This window comes from Halyomorpha halys, unplaced genomic scaffold (genome assembly GCF_000696795.3).
Source record: "Halyomorpha halys isolate HHAL.00 unplaced genomic scaffold, Hhal_1.1 Scaffold651.1, whole genome shotgun sequence".
Lineage (NCBI taxonomy): Eukaryota > Metazoa > Arthropoda > Insecta > Hemiptera > Pentatomidae > Halyomorpha > Halyomorpha halys.
In genome coordinates, this window is record NW_027112258.1 from 446908 (window position 1) to 453727 (window position 6820).

The window sequence follows — 6820 nt, forward strand, 5'->3', positions numbered from 1 at the left end:
TTCGCCACTTCTTCGTTTTATACCTCATTTGTCAAAATCCGTCGCCCCTGTGATCTAGAAAAGGGATCTATATCACCGCAATATATACATATATACATTACGTTGAATTAGGCTCTTATATTTCACACCATAAGACGAAAACATTGCAAGGAGCTTTCAGCGTAACTTTCAAACAGTCGTAGAGTCGGTATATAAGAGTTTCTCTCAAGACAAAACTGTAAAAACAAAATTGTAAAAATAATTTTTGGAATTTGACTCTAAACGAAAGTGTAGTACTTATATATATTTTTTCCACTACGTTTGGGCACTTCAGCAACCCCTGAAATTCGTTATGTAGTGTTTTATTGCTACTACGGAGTCTGATGTATATTTGAATGATGAGATGAAATTCTTTCTATGCAGATTTTTATTAAAACTTACATTAATTTTATATCAATTCCGTATAATTACATAGGGTAATTATAACATATAATTATAACATAGGGTAATTAGGGAAAAATCATGTTATATTCAATGATTGGTGATTAATAGAGATGATTGTGACGGGGTGGCAGTAGTCAACCCCATTAAGCTAAAATGCAGCCGGTGGGATGACGTATTCATAAGGGTTGTAAATTATAAACAATACACCATGGACTACTGTCAGCTGATGGGATTTATGCGTTGCATTTAGGGTTGACTCCAAATGGGTATATTTCAAGGGATGATCTGCATTAGAGGGATGTAGCCCACACTACACGCTGATACTTGTCTTAATTACTCGCAGTGCTTGCTTTAACTCTCCTTAGGGCTACCAAAACCCTACACACGTCTTCTCCTCTACTTAAAGATTTCTCGGAAAAATTGCCTTCCTCTCGGAAGAGGTAATACTGGAAACTAACGAGAGGCAAATGTTTTCGTCTTGTAACTAGAAATCTACAAGTCAGGTTGTTAATTTTGTACGACGAACTGTCTATCCAGTCCATGTATTCTGTCTTAAGATGTCTTATATTCTCATTTTAAGAGATGTGTACCTGTTATAAAATATTAGCAGACCCAGTAATGCTTTGCTTTAGCTATATTTGAAGGTATTTATTTAAAATTAAACATTTAACATGTCATTTTAAAATTACATTTTATCATGATTTGATGACATAAAGTGAAGCAATATATGCGATAAGGAACTAAACAGAATTTCTTTTATCATGTTTTATAAGTTTTATTTTATTACTATAAGCAATAACTTCAACATGACTCAATCAACCTATACGAAACTTAGTGGTGGTTTAGGTCTCCATAAACCACATCAAAAGCCATAAATTGGACCAAATTAAACTAATGAATACCTGGAATATAAAATAATACGTTTGAAAAGTCTTTACTAACCCTTATTTTGCCTATTTTGCCCTCTAAACGATGTTCATGGAAGTTGAAAGAACAGAAATTCAGTTTTCCAGCGGTTGTATTAACGTAGGAATTGAATAAAATGTAGAGGAGTTGAGAACAATTATATGAACCCAGAAAGAAAAAAATCTCTAAATAAATCAAGTTTATAAAGTTCAAATTCTTAATTTCTTTTAAACAGTCTGAAATGAGATTTAAAATGCCACTTTGAATCAATTTTACACTTCTAACTGTTTCAATTAATTCAATTAACAATAGATTGGACGCTAAAACTTTTGTCACCACAATACACAAACTGCTTGTGAGCGATGGCCAACCGTGTTTTATTTGCGTACGTGTCCATTAACCAAATTGCAGCTCCTGTGCACACCACATCCAATTATACAAAACTGTCTTTTACACAAAAATAAAAAAATAATACTAAAAAAAAATCCTTTTATTTTAAAACTAAGAGAAATTTTATTATATATATTAAATATATTCTTTGTATATATCTAAAAATTAAATATTTTTATATTTTTTAATTACATCACTCAAATCAATAAGTTTAACTAATAACCTGGAAAGTGGGGCTAAACTTAAGTAGTTAAAAACTATTTGTTCTTTTTTGACCGCAACTCTTATTAATAATCTGTTATTGTTTTGTCAATTCTTGTATCTGTAATGATGATTATTGTTGTATAATGAAATTTTATAATAAGTTATACTTATTTATAATCAGGCCTTCTTCAGGGCTATGTACAAAAAGATAACTGCCATATTAGAATAAAAATAAGTTAGCTTAACAAGAAAATGATACCGAACAGTATATAAAATATAAAAGAAGAGATATGAAAATCAGATTAGTACATATGTATGAATAATTAAAAATAAAAATTTAAATAATAATAAAAAATGAGAAAGAAACGGTATTAAAGAAACAATGAGAAGGTTGACAATATATATGTTATGTACCATAATTAAAGAACTAAAATATAAAGTTTTATTACCCGTTTTGGCACATTAATTATTATTTTATTTTTAATTCTGAAGGTAAATCGAATCCAGTGATATGGAGTTGGACCTGGTAATCTGACAATTGATTATTTTTCCTATCGTATATTATTTCATTTTCACTTATCTATACTTGTTTAATATATCGTAAGGGGAATTATTTAAAAAGCTAAGAATTTCTATTTTTCTACAGAAATAAACTTCATAATGTCTTTTGAGTCCAAATAACCAAGTCGTCCAAAAATTACGTGTGTCTGTATGTGGCCAATCTTGCTCAAAAAAGATTAGTTGTACAAAAAAAAATAACGTATTTATGTATTTTTTTCGTCTAATTTTATTATGATTTGTAAATGACTTGTTACTACTTTCCGACGTGGCGTTTAATATCTTCGATTTAACAATTCTTTTTAGCATTTTATCAAAAACTTTTCAAACTTCTTTCGCTTAATCGTAATTATATTAATGTAAAGTAGAATTGCCTTTAATGTCAACTAGGTTATATCTGCAATGAAATAGTCAGAAAGGGGTTAAATAGGGCCGAATTGTCAGATTAGCTTCTTCTAAAATTTCTTTTATGTTTTATTTTATTCTCCTATCATGTATTCTGTTAAAAAAAGTGTTTAATTTATAATTAATCAATTTATAACATAGAGATACTGCGTCACCCATTTCATCATCTATAATTAAACAATATTTATTTGAAACCGTCGTCTCTACAGTTGTTTATAACTAATTAATTGCGTTTCTAGTTTCATATTAGAAAAAAAGTTGAACAAATAAATACGTTTTTAAATATAATTTTGCTTTTGCCTTGAACATAATTTTGCCGTAAGTTATGTCGACATTTTTTTTTTATTTTTCTTTACATTTTTTCATAAAACAATTTGAAATGATATTAATTGTTTAATTATAATTGTAGAAAAAATATATTTAAAAACTATTGCTGAATTATAGATGCTGGAGAGGGGGGGGGCGCACAATCCCCGAAACGTTCAAGATATAAATATATCAATTTAATTTAGTTTTAACTTTTTGCCTGAAGGGAAGGTTGGAGGATAAAATTGTAAAACAGTGAAAGTCAGATTGTGAAACCAACTTAATTTTATTTATTTGAAATAATTATCATTTATATTTGACTGTAATTAAATAATTAACTTTGAAAATGAAAAAAATACTCATGGGTTAAAGACAAAGTTAGGAAAATAAGAGAACTATTATAAATGTTTAATATTGAGTTGAAAAGCCAATCAATTTTAGAAAAATTAATATCCATTTAAAATCAAAGAGGGCAATAGAGACTGACAAAAACGCGTTAATAAACAAATTTTTACGAGTTTCCATCACACGGATCTAGGCTTTAATTTCAGTTTTAGTTAACTATTTATAAAAGACACAATTAGGAAAACAATTCCGACCAGATAACTTTCAGTAACGATCATCACAGAAACTAATCTTCACTGAAGGTGTGGTAAGCGAAAATTGGGCCAGATGTTTTTGTAAATATTAAGCCATCCATAATAATGAAAAAAAATGTGAAGAAGTACTCAGAAAGTTCCCTTGAAGCTTAGTGGGATTCCTGTGCTCTATCGACGCTTCTCGTCCAAGAGAAGACACAGAAGACATAAAAGAAGGAAGACGAGATGACTCAATGAAATTAATCACTCAACCTCTTGATAGAGATCAGATCTAAGTGGCCTGTCCCATCCAGATCAAATCTCTTCAGATTAACTTGTCCCTAGAAGAGCTTTGGAAATAAGGTAATCGCTTTTTGTAGACGAACCTTGTACTCTAATGCCTTGTGATATACTATCGAAAAAACAAAATTAAAAAAAAAACAAAAAAAAAACATAGAACCCAGTTATACTACGATTTTTTTTTTTTTTTAATCATTTATGAGCTCTCAGCATATATGGATAATTCTCAATTTGAAGTGCCACTTGGATAAAAAAAAAATTAAAGATATAATCTCTACGATTTAGGGATAATTTTATTTTAGTTTGGCTAAATTCCTCAATTATGGGCCTGAGCAGCCCCACAGTCAGAATCTCAAGATTTATTTTTTGAGACCACATAAATATTGACTGATCCAGGAGGGAATCGAACTCTCAACCTTCTGAACTAAAAGCTCCGGGGCCCTTGCCCCATCGTATTCAGATATGAGATCCTACATGATAAAATAATTATATTGAAATTGGTATAGCCATTGTTGTCTTAGAGTAACGTTTTACATTATATCTCAACATTATTTTCGTAAAACTCTGAACAAAAAAAGGTTTTATTGTATTCAAGGTCTGAGTTGAAAGCTTGCAAAAAACATTTTAATTATTTTTTTATTGTGCTAAGACAGGTTGTAGAATAATAAATTCCTGGATTCTGAAATGTGGCATCCCTCAAGTTCTAAATGTTTCACATTTATTCCTTTCACAAAATCTGGCGAGAAAGGAAAAATAACTGGTGAGACATTTTGATTTAACAATAAGGTGGTTTGATATAGATAATTTCCTTTTGTTAAAAAAAAAAAATTCGTATTTTATTATGATTACTTGCCATTAACTTTGAAAATGAGATCTTAATTAAAAATTAGAGAGTGATTGTGATTTTATAAAGTTCACTTTACCACATGTCGCGGCATTTTTTTAGCCACTAAAATTTCTAATTAAATTTTGCGTCCAAGTTTAGCTTGATAGTGGTTTTAGCTAAGATATTTACAGCATTTATTATTGAATTTTTTATATTAGGTTTTTTTGAGAAACTCATATAATCGCAGCTTGGCCATAATTGAGGAAAGCAGACTAATATAGGATTTATGACACTTATAATATTTATTATAAATAAAAGTTTTAATATTGATATGGTACAGGCTTTAGTAATAAAATATTTAGTATTTATGTCATCAAATCGACGGGAGAGGATCGCGGCCACTAAAATATAGATTCAATTAAATTCAGACTTTTTAGTACGTTGTTTTTTATTGGGACGGAAACAATTTTTTTTTATGGCCAGCCATTTTTATAGGAAAGTCTATTTATAGATTCCTCGATCATATTCAATTGGTGATGGAATATTTATCAACCAATAAAGTGGCTATGTTCTATTTTATATATTATTGAACAAATGATCCAAATAAAATCTTACTTCGTTATTATTAGTTTAAAATTATAATGTCGTGTTTCATTAAGGAATTTAAAAATTGTTGATATTTTTCTTTTAAGCACAATTCTAGGATATTTTTTTTTATCTCATTCATCAAGTGAAAGTCAAAATATTTTGTATACTAGTTTACCCCTGCGAGAAATCTCATTTGATATCTGAGCTCCTCTATATTAAATTCCATTTAGGCTTGACCTGTGCTTAATCCCTGCGTTATTTCAAAAACAGTTCAGTCAAGTTAAGGGCTTTGTAGCACATGGCCCAGGATGCCCCTTAGCAAGTTATATTAAAAGAAAAACTTCTCCCTATTTTGAACACAAGTGTTTTAAAACATTCTTGGAATATCACTGTGCAATTTGAGCTATAAAATATTTTGATTAGTAGGGTTTTCTTCATGAACATTGTTGCATAATCACATACAGACAGACCGACATATTTGACGCAATCATTTCCAGTATCTTGAGCTCGATTTGATTCAAAACAATCACGTAATCAAGTTGAATAATGTGAACCATGGAACGTGAAAATCAGTTGAACGGTTTCCTTAAATAATCCACACACATTATAGTAGGTACCTAAACACTTTATTTACACTATTTGGGACTACGCTAGGTGTATAAAATTATCCAGGAAATCTATATATATAATAATATTCACAATATTTATCGGTAATGATTACTTTAGTGTGTTATCTAAGGAATTCGATAATACTTGATTCGTGAATTTCATATGTGATCAGCAAACACCAACAGAAAAAGCTTTTGTGTTGACGGTGAAATGCCTATTTATTTAAACTAATTTTAATTTAATGTTGCATATAGAGTGCTAAAGTATAGTACGTGAAACACTCCTGGGTTGATGTAAAAGGGCAGGATCTGTCTTCAATCTTTTTATATTTAGCTTTGTTTTGGATTTAGGCAAGGGGAATATCGAAACAACTGTGATGAGTATCCCACGACAACCGTGGATTAATTGAGGTTTGACCCTTGCATAATTCGTGTGCTATCTCAAAAATGGTTCATTTTTGGTCTTTAAAACACAGAACCCAATCTACACTCCGGTGAAACGTACCTGGGTATCCATGTCCGTGTCGAAGTCTATAGAACCTAATTTGAACCGCCCCGATCCACCGACTTATCTCTACCAGAGCTATGAAAACTCGCACTTTTTTTAATGACTTTTATTAAAGTTTCAGCAAGAAATTACTGGATTGAGTGAGATTCGCCACTTCTTCGTTTTATACCTCATTTGTCAAAATCCGTCGCCCCTGTGATCTAGAAAAGGGATCTATATC